Source organism: Lynx canadensis, chromosome A2 (genome assembly GCF_007474595.2).
Source record: "Lynx canadensis isolate LIC74 chromosome A2, mLynCan4.pri.v2, whole genome shotgun sequence".
Lineage (NCBI taxonomy): Eukaryota > Metazoa > Chordata > Mammalia > Carnivora > Felidae > Lynx > Lynx canadensis.
The window spans coordinates 11,543,629-11,562,407 of record NC_044304.2 but is presented as its reverse complement, the minus strand read 5'-3'; the positions used below and the strand labels follow the sequence as shown (position 1 = coordinate 11,562,407).

The 18,779-nt window shown below is 47.6% G+C and overlaps 1 long non-coding RNA gene across 1 annotated transcript; it reads right to left on the bottom strand.

Annotated features, from left to right (window-relative positions):
* Positions 1 to 1,322: 1,322 nt before the first annotated feature.
* On the bottom strand, positions 1,323 to 2,841 carry LOC115505574. The gene is made up of 2 exons (XR_003966063.1): positions 2,731 to 2,841; positions 1,323 to 2,365 (listed from the first exon to the last, which is right to left on the bottom strand). It is a non-coding gene; the product is annotated as an uncharacterized LOC115505574 (long non-coding RNA).
* Positions 2,842 to 18,779: the final 15,938 nt, after the last annotated feature.

Below are 18,779 nucleotides of genomic sequence, written 5' to 3'. Positions count from 1 at the left end.
AGAAAGGACCTTGGAATCCACAGGGACCTCACAGAAGCCTGGCAGGGAGGGGTACGTGGCCCTCAGATGCTGCCACAGTGCCCATGGCCACATATTCCAGATGGGTACCTGTGGCATGATGACAGAGCAGGCAATGCCACGGTGACAAGAAATGATGGGAGCCCGAGCAGATCATAAACCCTGCGAGTAGGCAGCCACCAGCTGAATTAAGACCCTCAAGCCCTGCTCTGTGGGGTGGACCTACAAGCAAGACAGGGGCCGTCACCTCCGCAGAAGGGAGCCATGGCAAGTTCCCCTGCACCCTCTGCAGTGGTCAGTGTGTCCAGACTCTGCGATGGAGGGGATCTCTGTTTCCTCCTGCTCCTTCCCTTGGGGGCAGAGGGATCCCGGAAGACTCTCCATGTCCCAAGGGTCCCTCCCAGGACACAGGGAGAAGACACGCTCCTGCCCCCAGAGAGGCCGACCTTGGCTTGAGAAGTCAGATCTTTCTTCTCCTGGGAGTCGTTCCAATCTCAGGGAGGTGCCCACGGGAACAGCAGTGTGGCCTCACGGTTTGTACTGGGGCTCGTTCCCATGTCCTGATGTCCTGGCCAGTCCACACGACCCCCCGCTCCCCAGATGGTGAAGGTATGCAGACCTTCCAGCTCTGAGACAGACCCCAGGACACAGGTGTGAGCTCTGCCCATCAGTCAGGAGGGTAGCTCCCACTACAACCTCTTCTGCCGCCAGCTTGCATGGTTCATCCCATCTGTCTGTCTGTCTGTCTGTCTATCTTTCTATCTACCTCTACCTATGAACCTATGGACTATTTATGAACCTATCCCCTGAACCTATTGACTCCCCCATCAGCCGTGCCTTTTACAAATGAAGAAACCCAGGCCGCGTCCCCCAAAAGGAGAAGGAGGGGGTTTGCCTCCCAGTGAGGCAACCTCTCCAGTCCCACGGGAAGCCCCATCCCGGCCTGACAAATACTTCCAGGTGCTCCAGACAGGTGAATAGAGTCATTTTCACTTTTGGGACTGTTCCCTGCTCCCTGAACCCGAGGCATTTGAGGAGATTGGCCCAGAGAGGGAGAGTGACTCAGCTGAGGTCACACAGCAAGACGGACTGGAGGAGAGAAGAGTGAACAAGACCAGCCTCCATGGCCAAGCCCTGGAACAGGGAGTGGAAACGGTAACTTTATAACATTCCTGCTGCCCCCAGGGTTTGTCAAGACCATTCCCAGACCCAGCATCTCAGGCAAAGTTCACAATGAGCTTGGAATGCCCTCATTCCAAATTTGGCCATAATGAGCAGTAAAATAGCAGGAAGTCCCTCCCCCAGCTGTGGTCCTCATGCTGGGCAGTTAAGGAGAGCTGTGCTCCTCCCTCAGCCTGTCTGGGGATGGGAAGGGCTAGCCGCTCACCCTTTGACCTTGAACATGGCAGGTAATGGTAAGCTCACCACCTATGTCATCAAACACTTACCTGAGTGCCTACTGTATGCCAGCTCCTGGGCTGGACAATGTAGTATCTGATCCCCAGAGCAACTATCCAGATAAAGAGGTGGAAAATAAGTAACTGGACAATTAATTCTTTATGTATGAACAGACCCAAGTCAAAGGTCCATGCAGGTGGGGAGTCAAAGAAAGCTTCTGTAAGGGAAAGTGAGTGGTTAAACTGTATTCAGGTTGGGCAATGGGCCCATTGGGACATCTCAGCAGGGAAGTGTAGACTGAGAGGAAGCTTTGTTGGGGAGGGGTGTGGGTGGAGAGCTGGACCCCTGTGACTGGAGGTGGGGAGGTCATAGGTAATTACTGTAGGTAAGTGAGCAGACACAAAGGAATGGGCCAGGTAGGGAGCAGACCCTGGACAGCGCCCCTGAGAAGGTCTCTGGGGTAGCCATGGACACTGGGAATGCCAAGGGTCCTTGCTCTGGGCAGACCGCCCTGGGAGCCCTTCAGAGGGACATTAATGTGGGGATGGGAGGCAGGAAATGGATCCCAAACAGGCTAGGGGTGTGAAGATGAAGATGTGGAAATGGCCTGGGATGAATGAGTGATTCCAGAACGGCTCCCTAGCCTTCCTCCTTCTCTGCTGTCCCAGATCCCAGCCCCACCCAGGTCCCCATTACCCACCCCTGGGAAACTGCCTCCATCCCGATGCCCCAGGCCCGTGCTGCCACCCACACTCACCAGTCCCATGTGACACCAAAACCAGTGCTCCTTCGAGGCTGCGGGAAACACCTGAGGCGGCAACAGGTGTCATAGAAGCTGTAGCTCCAGGCCAGGACGCGGGCCAAGAGCCAGGAGACCCCCACCAGCAGCAGGAGCAGCCATGGGGAGGCTGCCACCTGCCCGAGTCCCAGCCAGGACAGACTCAGCATCCTGGAGGCAGAGGGGACAGATTTTCCTGAGGCCGAGGAAATGGGCCCAAGGGTGAGCTCTCTGGACTCTTCAGGAACAGAGGGAGAGCCCCTCCCCCACACCGGAATGGGAGGGGCAGGGAGAGAGAAGGGTAGGCATGGTGAGTGCTCAGCACTGGGCAAATGGTGATTCAGAGAGGGGAGGAGGACCTAGACAATTCCAGAGGGAGTGGCAGACTGAGTGAGAGGGAGAAAAAGAAAGACAGAGACACAGAGAGATAGCTAACCACCCACCAGTAGCCACACTGCTCCCAGCGGCTCTCTGGAGCCACCCCACCCTTGGGCAGCATCCTTCGCTACCCAGGATCAAGACCCCCAGCCAGGTACCTTCAGACCACAGCAGCTTATCCACACAGCCTCCTCTCCCTCCTCTTGGAAAGTCTTTGTCCCTGGCGCCTGTCTTAGGGGACACTGGCAGTGGCCAGGCTAAACCAGCCAATCCCTGCCTGCCTGCTTACCTCCTCCCCACCTGGCAGTGGCCCAACTAGTAGGTGAGGGAAGGGGACTTCCGTGTTATAGAGTATGGGATTGGATCCTCAGAACTCAGCACCTCCCATGTGGGGGTGGGGGATCCGTTGAGGGATGGGCAAAGTGACTCCTGGGCGCCAAGCTAACAGCCACCACTGCCCTTTCAAGGCCAGCAGGACACAGCAGGGAAATGCTTGAACGTGATAGTTAGGTGCCATGGGGGCAGGGTGCAGCCAATCCTAGTCCCAAAACATCTCTGGGGCTCCTCTCCACGTACGAGGCAGGTCAGACTCATGCACCATTTCCCAGAGCAGAATCAGGAAGCTTCGGGGCCCATCGGGCCTCCGGGCTGCACAGCCTGGAAGGAGTTCAAGCCCTGCCTCCAAAGAGCCTAGGGCTGAGCTGACACAAGACCACAGGGGGAAACAAAAAGCCGTTCTGGCTGGGGGTTACTTGCATCAGACTCAGAGGGTAAAGGGCCCAGAGGGAAGAAGGCACCTAGAGGTGAGGGGGTAAGGCTGCAGGAGGCCAGGAGAGGGAGGGGGGCCCAGACAGAGCTGGGAGACCCTGCACGCAGTTCAGCCACCTCCTGGCTGTGACCTTGGGCTGTGCCGGCCCTCTCTAGGCTCAGTCTTGCCATCTGGGAAATGGGATGTCAGATGAGGGCCTGAGAGGGGGACAGAAGACGGTTCCACAGGAAGGTAGGAAAGATCAGGGATCCCAAAAAAGATAAGTGGCCAAGAAAGTGCTCGTGACTAGTGTGTGTGCTGCTCTGTGCCAGCGTTCCACGTAAAGTAAACCTACTGTTTGCAGAAGACTGTCTGTAAAGTGCGCCTACTATGTGCTGGGTACCGCAAAAAGTGTCCCTACAGTGTGTTGGGAACGCTACATGAAGTGTGCCTACCACGAGCAGGTACGTCGTATAAAGTACACCCACTGTGCGCCCCTTCTGTTTGACACAAATTCTGTCAACCGTATGCCAGGTGTTGACCTAAAGCATGCCTACATGTGCTGGGGACCCTCTACAAGGCATGCCTACTAAGTGCTAGGTGCTCTCCATAAAGCACACCTACTGTGTGTTGGGTGTTCCATGAAAAGTATACCTACTGTGTGCCCGGTGCCTTCTTAGAGCTCTCCTACTGTGTGGCAGGTGCTTTACGTAAAATAAGCATACTCTGTGCAAAGTACTTTACATAAAACATGCCTACTTTGTGACATATACTCTTTGCTGTGAACTCTACATAAGCCTTGACTACTGTGTGGCAGGTGCTCGACATTAAGCATGCCCACTGAGCGTCAGGTACTGTGCATAAAATGCTCCTTCTGTGTGCCAGGTTCTCTATGTAAAGTAAACCTATTGTGCACCAGATGTTCTGCCAATGAGATAATGCAACATCTCCGCCCCCTCCCCCCCGCACCTGCCAACATTCTGGGCCAGTGCCCTGGAATCAGAGAGAGAGAGATCCAGGCGATGACATCCATAGGAGGGAAGATGACTATTGAACAGAAGAGCAAAGTCTGGCCCAAGAGACAGAGGCCCAAAGATGCCTATTTAACAGAAGAGCAAACTGAAGAGGCTCAGAGAAAGCAAGCCTCTGCCCAAGTTGCAGAGCTGGGAGGATCCCAGGTCTGCCACACTCCCAAGCCCGGGCCAAGCTTGGCAAAGCTACTGAGCAGGGGACGGGCCAAGAGTCGTCCTGACACGGACAGAGTGCTGGGAAGACCCCAAACCTCCCTCTCCCGGCCAGGGGCTCCATGGGCTGTCCTAAGCCCTCAGTGGGGTGGGTAGCACCGTCTTCCACCCCACCCCCAGATTTCCGCCCCCTCCGTGGAGGCAGCCCTCCCCTGCTGGCAGGCCCATCCATATCAGGGCCAGGAGGCAAGGTCAGAGTACAATGATCCAGGCAGAATCCTGGACACACAGAGAAAGAGCACCCAGTGCCTAGAGTGGCTCAGCTCACTGTGCACCTACTTGTGCCAGGAATGGGCAGGCAGCTACAGCAGGAATGGCATTTGTCCACATGAGCCACGATCCCGTTTTAAGCCCTGTAGATACATTAACCACGTTTTTCTCCCTATTGTACAGCTGTCCCAAGTCACATAGCCGGTGGAGCCAGCCTGGGCACCAGGGCAGCCCCACTTCCCACTAGGCGCCCTGACCCTCTCAGCCATGCTCCTTCCCCTCTGCAGATGGGCATTTCGTTAGCGCCACCTCCTAAGATAGCAGGAATAATTTTAAAAGACGACGCACATAAAACACATAGGACAGAAGAAGGGCGGCCTTAATAAATGCCAGTCACTGTTCTCGCTGCTGTTGTTGTGGTGCAATTATCCAACAGCCCCACAATCCACAAGCCCATTTTGACAGAGGAAGAACCAGAGATTGAGACAGGTTAGGAAACTTGCTACAGCCCCACAGTTAATGAGGTGAATATGACAGCACAGACGGCAGCAGAGCCTAGAACATAGTACGTGCTCATTACATATCTGGGGATGAAAGAAAGGTTTGCAGCCATGAGTTCTAAGGATCGGTTACTCAGTGTGGTCCTCGACCTCCACCGTAGGCATCACCTGAGAGCTTGCGGGACATTCAGAATCTCGCACCCCGGCCCAGAAATATTGACTCCAAACTGTGCCTAAATAGATCCTCAGGAAAAGTGTACATGCCTTCAAGCTTTAAGAAATGTTGCTTTAAGACCTCTGAGTCCAGGTTCTGCAGAGAAAGTGGGATGGGAAAGGCTTCACTTCTCGGCTTCCCAGTTTTATCTTGTTTTGTTTCAGTCATAACGTAAGAAGAAAAAAATCTAAATCTCCAGGGGTTGTTCACACAACCACGTGTCTACTGACCATCTGTTGTGTGCGGGGCACACATATTAGGCACTGGGGATGCAGCAGTGAACACAGACTCCACTGTCAAGGGCCTCGCATCTGGTGGGGAGATGACGGTGATCAGTAAATCATCAAGAACATAACAGACCGTGATAAGGGACGTGCCGGGGGAGGGTCCCACCTTCAGCCTGGCATCAGGGCAAGCAGAGACCTGGAGGAAGAGAGAGAGTCACCAGGGGCAAGCGTGGGGCGGGATACCCATGCTGCACAAAAAGGCAGGTGGCTTGTTGTTCTTTTGACTCGGGGGCTAAGAGCACACACATGCAAGATCACACAAGTGACCAAGGCCAAGGCAGCTGGCAAAATCCACGCTCATACTGAAGCTATAAGTAGGTGTTGAACTTTGATGAGCCATACCAAGGACTAAAACCCCACAGGGCCTCTGGGTGGCCCCCAGCCACACAGAAAGGCAGAGTTTGACCCCCAGAGAGGTCATCCCCGACCCCCCAACCAACAATCCCCAGTGATATAGAAGGCAGAGTCTATTGGACCGGGGCTCCCCATGACTCTTGAGGCGGGAAGCCTCAGGTGTGGACATTCTGCTCTGAGCCAGAGAAGGATCAGAGCGTCCCCAGTCGTTTCTCATCCAACAAGGAATGTCTCAGCTGCCAAGTGACAGAAGCCTGGCTTATGCAATGGCCCCCACCACACAGAATGGCAAATGTTTACGCCAGCCACCAGACGTCAACCCCCATCCACACCCAGAGCCGGGAAGTGGACAAGTGTGTGTCAGACCAGAGGTGGCAGTCACTCTGTGAGTCACCAGCGTTGGGCACAGCCTATCACCCCTCTGAGCCTCAGTCTTCATGTCTGTAAAGTAGGCTTGGTAAAACCTCACAGGGCAATGCAAGCATTCTATCAGACCCCATCAGGGAGAGTAGGGGAAAGGACCTTTCAAAGTGACATGCGAAGGAAATGTTTCCCTTTGTGACTACATGGGAGGACGGATGGACCTTGAGGGCCTTATGCTAACTGAAATAAACCAGAAAAAAAACAAGTAACATATGATCTCACTTATATGTATTCTTTAAAAAAATGAACTCATAGAAAGAAAGAACACGCTGCTGGTGGCCAGAAGGGTGTAGGAAATGGGTGCAATGGGTGAAGGAGGTCAAAAGAATTTGGCGTTGGGTCAGTGGTGGGCACCTGCAGGCAATCCGAGGATTAGAGAAATGGCGTCCATTCTCTGCCGAAGGCTACCTCCACTTTCCGTGACAGTTAAGCTCCCTGGATTCCAGAAATAGCTACTCTTTGGCCCCATCAACCTGGCAGTGGTGATGACTCTCAGATGCTAGCCCCAGGATGCTGCACTAGCCTCGATGGTATCCCTTGGCCCTGCCCATAGCTTTGTAAATGGCTGCGTCTTCCAGTCATCCTTATTTAACCACTTAAGGTCCCTGCCCATTACAGGCTTTAGCGACTTCAAGATAGAGTCACACCCTTACACACACACACACACACCCCAATGCATCCACGCGTGCACACACTTGCACACTTACACACGCACACTCACCGTGCACACACAAACACACATGCACACAGATTTACACACATGTTCCCATCCATGCACCCAATTACATGGATACACTCACATACACACACCCTCGCACATGCATACACACAGTAGCACGAACGCACACACAGTCACACATACACTTAAACCCAGACACGCTCACACACATGTTGAATTAATGGAGACCAGAGGCCAGGCCAGAGCCTGTTGTCCCAAAAATTCCCAGCGACGTGGGCATCGCCCACACACCCAAGAAAGGAAAGACCCACAGCAGTGAGTGACAGCAGGCTCCTGTCCTTTAGAATCAATACACGCAGGTGCAGCAGAGTCCTGGGGATCGAAGGGCTTCATGCCTCTCCTCCTCCCTCTCTCATGAATTCACCATCACAGTCCTTAGCAGAAACTCAACGCCTCTTTGTAGTGCAAGAGGAGACATTGAACACAAGTAGAGCCCACTCTTTGGAGGAGGTAGCTGCATGGTGGAGGGAAGAAATGGTTCATTAGTGGGAAAGTGGGTCAAGGGAAGGGACTTTTTAAGACTGAGGAAACAACAACATTTTCTGTGTTCCAATGGGAATTACCTAATAGAGTTCAGGATACATGATCAATATACAAGAATGTATACAGAAGACATTCTACCTAGAATATAAACATAGAAATTCTATTTCTATATTTCAGGGATTAGAAAACTATGGCCCATGGACCAATCTGGCCTCTGGCCTTTTTCGTATGGTCTATAAGCTAAGAGGTTTTTATATTTTAAGAGGACTGTACGGGGCACCTGGGTGGCTCAGTCGGTTCAACGTCCGACTTTGCTCAGGTCATGATCTCACGGTCTGTGAGTTCAAGCCCTGCATCAGGCTCTGTGCTGACAGCTCAGAGCCTGGAACCTGCTTCAGATTGCGTGTCTCCCTCTCCCTCTCTGCCCCTCCCCCACTCTCACTCTGCCTCTGTCTCTGTCTCTGTCTCTCCCTCTCTCAAAAATAAGACGATTGTAAATGGAGAAGAGGGGCAAGAAGAGGACATCCTGAATGGGTTGTGCAAAGCCTAAAATGTTTCCCATATGGTCCTTTGCAGAAAAAGAATGCCAAATCTGCTGGATAGAAGCAATAAACAATCGGAACAATATTTTCATATACCCATTTTAAAGTATTATGCACCAGAAAAAGTGAAATACTGAGGTATAAATCTGACAAAATGTGTTCCAGATTTCTATGAAGAAAATTTTAAAACATTTGAGGAAGAAACCCAATAGGCGCAAATTCATGGACAGAGAAGCAATATTCATGGTTTGAAAGACTCCACCTTGTGAAGATAGTAAGTCTCTGCAAATGGATTTATAGATTTGAAGAAATCACAACCCTAATCCCAGCAGGACTTTTTGTAGAAATAGATAAGCTGATTATAAAATGTACATGAAATTGCAAAAGACTTAGAATAGCCAAAAATTTCTTGACAAGGACAATTTTAATGGAAGCTTTGCATTGGTTTGCATTTCCCTAAGGTCTAATGATGTTGTCCATCTTGTCATGCACTTATTAGACAATAAAAGAGCATTTTATAAATAGAAGATGACGTGTAAATGTAAATGCACATTTTAGATGTAAATATAATTTTTACTTGCATAACATTACATACGAAAACAAGCTGGAAGTATACGTGAGAAAATATGAAGAGATTATTTTGACTTGTTGGAATTATGGATATAAAAGTGATTTTTATTTCTGACTTTTTCTTCTTGGTGTTTTCTTCTAGGAAGACATATTATTTTGGGACACCTGGGTGGCTCAGTCAATTAAGCCTTTTGACTCTTTCTTTTTAGGACTAATTATTTTAAGTTTACGTATTTATTTTGAGAGAGACAGAGAGAGAGTACAAGCAGGGGAAGGGCGGGGGTGGGGGACAAAGGATCTGAAGTGCGGGCTCTGTGCTATTAACACAGAGCCCAATACGGGCCTTAAACTCATGAACCATGAGAAGGTGGCCTGAGCTGAAGTCAGATGCTTAACCGACTGAACCACCCAGGCGCCGCAGGAGCATCTGACTCTTGATTTCACCTCAGGTCCTGGTCCCAGGGTAGTGACATCAAGCTACGTGGGTTCGCTCTCCCCATCCCTCTGCCTCACACTCCACTGGCACTTACTTTGACAAAAAAACCAGATGTATCATTTTGGTAATATGAAAAAATTTTTTGGTTTATTTATTTATGGGGTGTGCGCGGAGTAGAGGTGGGCACAGGAAGAAGGACAGAGAATCCCAAGCAGGCTCCGCTCTGTCAGTGCAGAGCCCAACATGGGGCTCGAACCCACGATCCTTGAGATCATGACCTAAGCAGAAACCAAGAGTTGGACGCTTAAACCACTGAGCCACTCAGGCACCCCAATAGGAAAAGTAATTTTAGTTAAGAACTCGGCAAGAAAAACATGTTATTTTCAGCTTCGATTGTACTAAATATTTATTCATTTAAGGTTGCAATGTTCCGTTCTTAGTTTGCAGTCACTAGGCCTCCTGGGCCCCCCACCTGTGGACCCAGAGAGGTTTTGTGGCCCTGGACTCAGTAGCCCAGGGGAGGTACTCCTACAGCCTGAGAGGAGGGAGTCCCGGAGCGGCCGCTGTCCCAGGTGCTGAAGGAGGCCCTTCCACTCCCCCCCCCCCCCCCACCTTCTTTTCTCTCTTGAGACCCTCGTGACCTCCACCTCTTGAAACACCTAGGCAAAAATGAAGTCCGGATCATGCCTCTTTAGACGGATTTTTTTTTTTTTTTAGTTCCTAGCGTCAAAGCCAGCTTGGCATCAAAGGCCCTTGAAGTTACTCAGAGGTAACTATGGATATTCAAAACAAACTGGATCTTCTTTATTCTTTTTCTTTTGATTTAAACATTCGTTATTTTATCTTTTATAATTTACATCCAAATTAGTTCGCATATGGTGCGACAATGATTTCAGGAGTAGATTCCTTAGTGCCATTTACCCATTTAGCCCATCCCCCTCCCACAACCCCTCCAGTAACCCTCAGTTTGTTCTCCCTATTTAAGAGTCTCTTCTGTTTTGTCCCCTCCCTGTTCTTATATTGTTTTTGTTTCCTCCCTTATGTTCACCTGTTTTTTTCTTAAAATCCTCATATGAGTGAACTCATATGATATTTGTGTTTCTCCGACTGATTAATTACACTTACCATAATAGTTCCATCCACGTAGCTGCAAATGGCAAGATTTCATTCTTTTTCATTGCTGAGTGATACTCCATTGTGTGTGTGTGTGTATATATATATATATATATATATATATATATATATCACATCTTCTCTCTCCATTCATCCATCCATACTTTGGCTATTGTCGAAACGCTGCTATAAACATTGTTGACCATGTGCCCCTTTGACATAGCACACCTACATCCCTTAGATAAATACCCAGTAGTGCAATTGCTGGGTTGTACGGTAGTTCTATTTTTTTTTTTTTTGAGGAACCTCCATACTGTTTTCCAGCATGGCTGCACCAGCTTGCGTTCCCAACTAACTAGATCTTCTAATGATAATTTTCTTCACAGAAGATTGTCACATTTCCCAACACTTAAATTTAACTTCTGTGCCTACACCCTTTTAAATATTAGAATGCGATGCAAAAAGAAGAGAGTACTTACCACCTACTGATTGAGTGATGTTGCACATGTTTTCTTGTCAGTCTCTCCATCAGGGTAACAAGATGGCTATTACTGTATTGTAACAGAACACAGCCTCAGAGAGACCAACAATTTCCCCCCACCCAAACAGCTAGTGAATAGCAGACTGTGATTGTGACCTTGGCAGTAAAACTCCAAGGGGCCGTGGATCCAGGGTCATCTGAACCTAATTGCATCTAGTTATCTGCCCCACCTTCCTTGAAGAGTAGTCTTACCTCCTTGATCCAGGATGAAGCTGCAGTCCCCACATCACCCCAAGACGCAGCAAAGAAGAAAGGGGAAACTGGACAGAGAGAGTGTCTACGTCTCCATAAGGAGAGCTTCTAGAATTAGCAGGTACTCTTCGACTTTTCCTATGGGACAGGGTATAGTCATTTAGCCAATCTAGTTTCAAGAAAAGCTTTCAAATGCAATCCATATTTCGGCCTGCCGTGCACCTAAACTAAAAACTAGGGGTTATAGGAAGGCCAAAATGAATATGAGGATACACAGTTAGCAGTCTCCAGCACAGTCCATCCTGTTGACAAAACATCCAATGTGTACCCCTCTCTCTAACCAGGAACATCCCCGGGGGAGTCAGTCTCAAAGGCCACCTGCTACCTCCATGTAGCCCAAATTCCAGGATCTCTGGGGTTGTTCTGTCCCCTCCCTTAAATCCTGATGTGAGCTTTTGTGGTCCAGAAATATATACACTTAAAGGCAATCATTGCCCTGAATACGTTCAACAGTAGAGTGATAACTGGATCATCACCATTTAAAATTCCAACTGAGGGGTGCCTGGGTGGTTCAGTTGGTTAAAGGTCCTACCCTTGATTTTGACTCAAGGCATGATCTCACAGTCGTGAGACTGAGCCCCATGTTGAGCCCTGAGCTGGATGTGAAGCCTGCTTAAGATTCTCTCTTTCCCTGGTCCTCTGCCCATCCCACACTTGCACGGGTTCTCTCTCTCTCTGTCTCTCTCTCTCTCACACACACACACACACACACACACATTCACACACACACTAAAGTGAAATGGATAGGAAAATCCGATAGACTCCACCAAAAGTCTGCTAGAACTGATACATGAATTCAGCAAAGTTGCAGGATACAAAATCAATGTACAGAAATCAGTTGCATTCTTATACACTAACAATGAAGCAACAGAAAGACAAATAAAGAAATGATCCCATTCACAATTGCACCAAGAAGCATAAAATACCTAGGAATAAATCTAACCAAAGATGTAAAGGATCTGTATGCTGAAAACTATAGAAAACTTATGAAGGTAATTGAAGAAGATTTAAAGAAATGGAAAGACATTCCCTGCTCATGGATTGGAAAAAAATATTGTCAAAATGTCAATACTACCCAAAGCTATCTACACATTCAATGCAATCCCAATCAAAATTGCACCAGCATTCTTCTCGAAATTAGAACAAGCAATCCTAAAATTCATATGGAACCACAAAAGGCCCCGAATAGCCAAAGGAATTTTGAAGAAGACCAAAGCAGCAGGCATCACAATCCCAGACTTTAGCCTCTACTACAAAGCTGTCATCATCAAGACAGCATGGTATTGGCACAAAAACACACACAGACCAATGGAATAGAATACAAACCCCAGAACTAGACCCACAAACGTATGGCCAACTCATCTTTGACAAAGCAGGAAAGAACATCCAATGGAAAAAAGACAGCCTCTTTAACAAATGGTGCTGGGAGAACTGGACAGCAACATGCAGAAGGTTGAAACTAGACCACTTTCTCACACCATTTACAAAAATAAACTCAAAATGGATAAAGGACCTAAATGTGAGACAGGAAACCATCAGAACCTTAGAGGAGAAAGCAGGAAAAGACCTCTCTGACCTCAGCCGTAGCAATCTCTTACTCGACACATCCCCAAAGGCAAGGGAATTAAAAGCAAAAGTGAATTACTGGGACCTTATGAAGATAAAAAGCTTCTGCACAGCAAAGGAAACAACCAACAAAACTAAAAGGCAACCAACGGAATGGGAAAAGATATTTGCAAATGACATATCGGACAAAGGGCTAGTATCTAAAATCTATAAAGAGCTCACCAAACTCCACACCCGAAAAACAAATAACCCAGTGAAGAAATGGGCAGAAAACATGAATAGACACTTCTCTAAAGAAGACATCCAGATGGCCAACAGGCACATGAAAAGATGTTCGTCGCTCCTTATCAGGGAAATACAAATCAAAACCACACTCAGGTATCACCTCACGCCAGTCAGAGTGGCCAAAATGAACAAATCAGGAGACTATAGATGCTGGAGAGGATGTGGAGAAACGGGAACCCTCTTGCACTGTTGGTGGGAATGCAAATTGGTGCAGCCGCTCTGGAAAGCAGTGTGGAGGTTCCTCAGAAAATTAAAAATAGACCTACCCTATGACCCAGCAATAGCACTGCTAGGAATTTATCCAAGGGATACAGGAGTACTGATGCATAGGGGCACTTGTACCCCAATGTTCATAGCAGCACTCTCAACAATAGCCAAATTATGGAAAGAGCCTAAATGTCCATCAACTGATGAATGGATAAAGAAATTGTGGTATATTATACAATGGAATACTATGTGGCAATGAGAAAAAATGAAATATGGCCTTTTGTAGCAACGTGGATGGAACTGGAGAGTGTAATGCTAAGTGAAATAAGCCATACAGAGAAAGACAGATACCATATGGTTTCACTCTTATGTGGATCCTGAGAAACTTAATAGGAACCCATGGGGGAGGGGAAGGAAAAAAAAAAGAGGTTAGAGTGGGAGAGAGCCAAAGCATAAGAGACTGTTAAAAACTGAGAACAAACTGAGGGTTGATGGGTATTGAGGAGGGCACCTTTTGGGATGAGCACTGGGTGTTGTATGGAAACCAATTTGTCAATAAATTTCATATATAAAAAAAAAAATAAAATGAAATGGATAAAATTCCAACTGAGACTTCGTGTTCCATTAATGGCAAGCTAGGTTATTGGGATTAACCTTTCAATTTAAAAAAACACAACTCTAATAGCTGGATACTTTTCCAATTACTTTTTTTTATCATTACTGATTTATTTGAGAGAGACAGAGACAGTGCAAGTCGGGGGCGGGCAGAGAGAGAGAGAGAGAGAGAGAGAGAATCCCGAGCAGGCTCCACGGTGCCAGCACAGAACCCATGCAGCCCTCAAACCCATGAAACTGTGAGACCACGACCTGAGTAAAACCAAGAGTCGGACGCCTAGCCAACTGAGCCACCCAGGTGCCCCTTTTTCCAATTTCTTAAATGCATAAATGACCTGAAAAGACAGTAAAGAATTACAAAGATGCCACTCAAGGGACACCTGGGTGGCTCAGTCAGTTTGGCTTCCGACTTCAGCTCAGGTCATGATCTCACAGCTCGTGAGTTCAAGCCCTGCATCGGGCTCTGCTGACAGCTCAGAGCCTGGAGCCTGCTTCCGATTCTGACTCCCTCTTTCTCTGCCCGTCCCCCGCTTGTGCTCTTTCTCTCTCTGTCTCTCAACAATGAATAAATGTGGGGAAAATAGTGTAACAAAGATGCCCCTCAAAAGAAAAAAGAAGCCAGCCCAGGGGTGGCTCAGTCGGTTGAGCATATGACTTCGGTTTACATCATGATCTCGAGGTCCATGAGTTCGAGCCCCGCGTCGGGCTCTGTGCTGAGAGCTCGGAGCCTGGAGCCTGCTTTGGATTCTGTGTCTCCCTCTCTCTCTGCCCCTCCCCCGCTTGTGCTCTCTCTCAAAACTAAATAAATAACCATTGAAAAGAAATAACTAAATAAAACGTGAAGAGATGCTCCACGTCGCCGATTACCAGAGAAATGGAAATTATATAGCAATGGGATGTTACCTCATATGTATTCGAAGTGAGAATTAACAAGGTGGCTGATGGTAAAGCCCAGCTGAGGCACTGGGTGGGTGGACCCCACGCACTGACAGTAAAGGTATGGACAGGAGCCACCACTCTGCAAGGCATTGGCATGGTCAAGGAAAGGCGATGTGTGTTTCATGACCCAGCATATTGGCTCTCAGCATAGAACCTGGAGAGATTCTCAGACAGGTAGATAAAGACATGAACACCAAGGGGTTCATTGCGGTCATGAGATGGAAACCTCCTGGATATTTAGGTCCAAGGGACTAGAGAGGAACTTTCCATATGACAGTCCAAAGCAACAATCTAAATGTACATGGAACCACGGATGTCTGACAAAGTCACAGTGGTATGTTTCTGAGAAAGATAAGAACCAGCAGCAGATCTGTGATATAATATATCTGTGAATTTTTAAATTTGTTTGAATGTTTATTTATTTTTTGAGCGAGAGAGACAGCATGAGCAGGGAAGGGGCAGAGAGGGAGAGGGAGACAGAGAATCCGAAGCAGGCTCTAGGCTCTGAGCTGTCAGCACAGAGCCCAAGGTGGGGTCAAATTCATGAATCACAAGATCATGACCTGAGCCAAAATCAAGAGTCGGACGTCCAACCAAATGAGCCACCCAGGTGTCCCATAAACAAAATAATTTAATAAATAAATCCATTACAAGAAAACAGACAAGTTTTACAGTTTAGCATTAGAATGGGAAGGGCCTTTCCAAGCATTAAAAAAAAAACAAAAAACAGAAGCTATACAAAAAAGTTAATAAACGTGACTCCAAATAAATGAACAAAAACTAAAATAAAGTCAAAAGTCAATCCAGGAACGAATTTTTGCATAACAGAAAAGGAACTAATTTTCTTTATATGTAAAGAGTCCTCACAAATCAATTTTAAAATGAAAAACAGAGGGGCGCCTGGGTGGCGCAGTCGGTTAAGCGTCCGACTTCATCCAGGTCACGATCTCACGGTCCGTGAGTTCGAGCCCCGCGTCGGGCTCTGGGCTGATGGCTCAGAGCCTGGAGCCTGTTTCCGATTCTGTGTCTCCCTCTCTCTCTGCCCCTCCCCCGTTCATGCTCTGTCTCTCTCTGTCCCAAAAATAAATAAACGTTGAAAAAAAAATTTAAAAAAAAAGAAAATCAGAAAAAACTCAAAGTAAAAAGGGCAAATTATGCAAAATGAAGCTTCACAGAAAAAGAAGTATGCATGGTTGATAAACATGTGAAAATCGTGCTCAGTTTTACCCATTCTTAAAGTGATATTCATTAGGATAATGAAGTATTATATTCACCTACCAGATTGGCAAGAGTTTTAGAATTTCATTATGCACACTGTCAGCAAAGATGCGAGAAAATTGTCACTCTCAAAATCTGTCTAGAGGAGTGGATTTGTCAAGAGCGATTACATTGTGAAAACTCAAATGGTCTTTGATTCAGCAATTCCACACCCAGAAATTTGTTCTGGAGAGACATCCTCACATGGGAGCAAAAATCCGTGTGTACATGGATGTTTGCTACATCATGTTTATTACAGCATAAGGCTCCAAACTATACAAATGACCCTCGGCAGGGGAATGTTTACATAATTATGATACATCCATCTGATGGAATACTACACAGTTATCAAAAGGAGGAAATACAGATCACTAGTCCTATCAAACACTGCGGGGTAAATCGGTACAGAGGTGCTGAAAGGCAATTCAGCAATATCTGTCATCACTGCAAATCATCACATAAACCTCCCCAACAGAGGGGTGAGCTGAATAAAGTGTGCAATTTACAATTAGAGAGGAGTCGAAAACAACTGTTGAGAGAAAAGAGAAAAGAACAAGTAACCAAATGTGTGTGTGTGTTTCTATTAAAACCATTATAACTATAGAAATACATAGCTACAAGACCTTCTGAAAAGTCTGAAAGGACATATGACCAATTGATGTCCCTGGAGACCCCTCGGGAGACAGGGGATTGATTAGGCTTGGGGGGACAGCAACAAAGGTGGACCTAACCTTCTCCGTAGTGTTGCATTTTGTGCAAGGAAAAGAAAAGAAAGGACTTCTTCCCATTATGGATTTTGTAATTCAAAATTCATTTCCCAAAACTTACATCTGGAGGGGAAAAGAAAAGATCTTGAAGTTATATTGTCAGTGTGCATGCCTGAATGCTCTGTGTTTTCTCTCAGCTGTGGAGAGAAAAGACTATGCGCAAAATGAGAGAGACTGTGGGCACATAGGTGTGGGCAGAGATGATCATTGGAAGCACACCAGAGATCATCAAAGGTGGGGATGGGATTGGGGTGCTGGATAAGGCAGAGGCTTGTGTGAGGTAAGGAAAGTATTTACCCCTGTGCTCATTTTGCAATATATACGTATATCAAACCCTCGTGGTGTATACCTTGTGTTGTATACACAGTATTTTATGTCAACTATATCTCAATAGAACCGAGATTGAAAAAAGACAAAGGCTTATTATATCCATTGTAAAGCATTGCGCACCATTTGAAGTGTTACCAAGTGCATTGTTTGAAGTTGAGAGACACACAAAAACACTTCTCCACTTCACACAACTGCTGTACTGAGCCCAGCCTTGAACTTGAAGGCACTACCTCCAAACTGTTCAGTCCAACATCTCCTCCCCCTTCTTCAGCCCTTGGCCCCCAATCTCCCTGGAACCCCCAGGCTCCACCTCATCTCCTCCAGTTTGCAGATATGTTTAATTCGAACATCTGACTTTTCTCTCCCCTGCTCAAACACCTCCCATGGCTCCCCACTGCCTTCCTATATTAGTCACGAATCTCGCTTCAAGAAAGAACTTGATGTCCAGCTCCAAGGAGTGCAGTCGGCTGACAGCCTCCAGTTAGAGGGTCTCTGGGCTCTGCAGCAGCATTCAAGCCAAGGCCACACTCTCTTGGGCAGGTCCCAGCCACTGAGAGAGCATGGTGGGCCCCTACTTTCTGATCACTTCTGCCCAGTGTGAGACTCCCTCCCTGAGAGCAGTATCCCTGAACACTTTTATCTTTTATCCAATATTGGCTTCCCAGAGGACTTGAACTGACACCTTTGGAAAATCTTCACGTGGTTTCCAAAGCAGACCAAGAGGGCTTCCATTACCAACTACCAGCTCCAGCCTCACTGGGAGCCTCTCACATGCTTCACACTGTAAATTTCACAAGGAGCCAGCCACGTTTACTTCCTCCCAAACACGCCAGGCCCACCGCTGCATGCCTCCATCAGGGCCTTTGCACAAGCTGTCCGGAAGGCCTGGAGCACTGCCCACTACCCATTCCCAGAGGGCTGAATTCATATTTGCGTCTTTGCTACCCAGCCTCACCCCCTTCTTTCCTCCATGATCCAGCCTTGACCAAGTAGGACTTGAATGGGACTGGACATGGAGTTGAGAAGGGCCGGGAAGGTAGACATGTTTACTGAACCAAGCAATGGGTAACTTTTTTACCCTCAAAGACCACTTGTGAATCCCTGGAATAGATAGTAGATGGGAATTAGATATAAGAGCAAAAATTAAGAGGAGGGGCCTTTTGGGGAAATGTGCAACTTCAGGCACAAGAGCAAGGGAGAGAACTTCATTTACTGAACACACACTGGATGGCATCTGTTCTACACACATTGTCACAGTTCTCCAAGCAGCCCTTGGAGGAGACATTCCCTGACCTGTCCCGCCCCCATTTCCAGAGGAGAAAAGTGGTACTCAGAAAAGGGAATTGGTTTTATTCAAGTCACATAGCAAGCAAGCAGGACAATAAATGTGGACACTCCAATCTTTCTGTTGCATAAGCCTGCTTTCCCCCGCTCTCCAGGTTGGGTACCATACCCTTGCTTCTGGGTGCTGCTCCTAGTCTCTCTAAGCAACAATGACACAATCAACAAAAAGTTCTTTCCCCTTCCCCAGCAGGGGAGCATATCCAATGAGAAGGGTTCCAGAACAGAACATGAGGACCTGCAC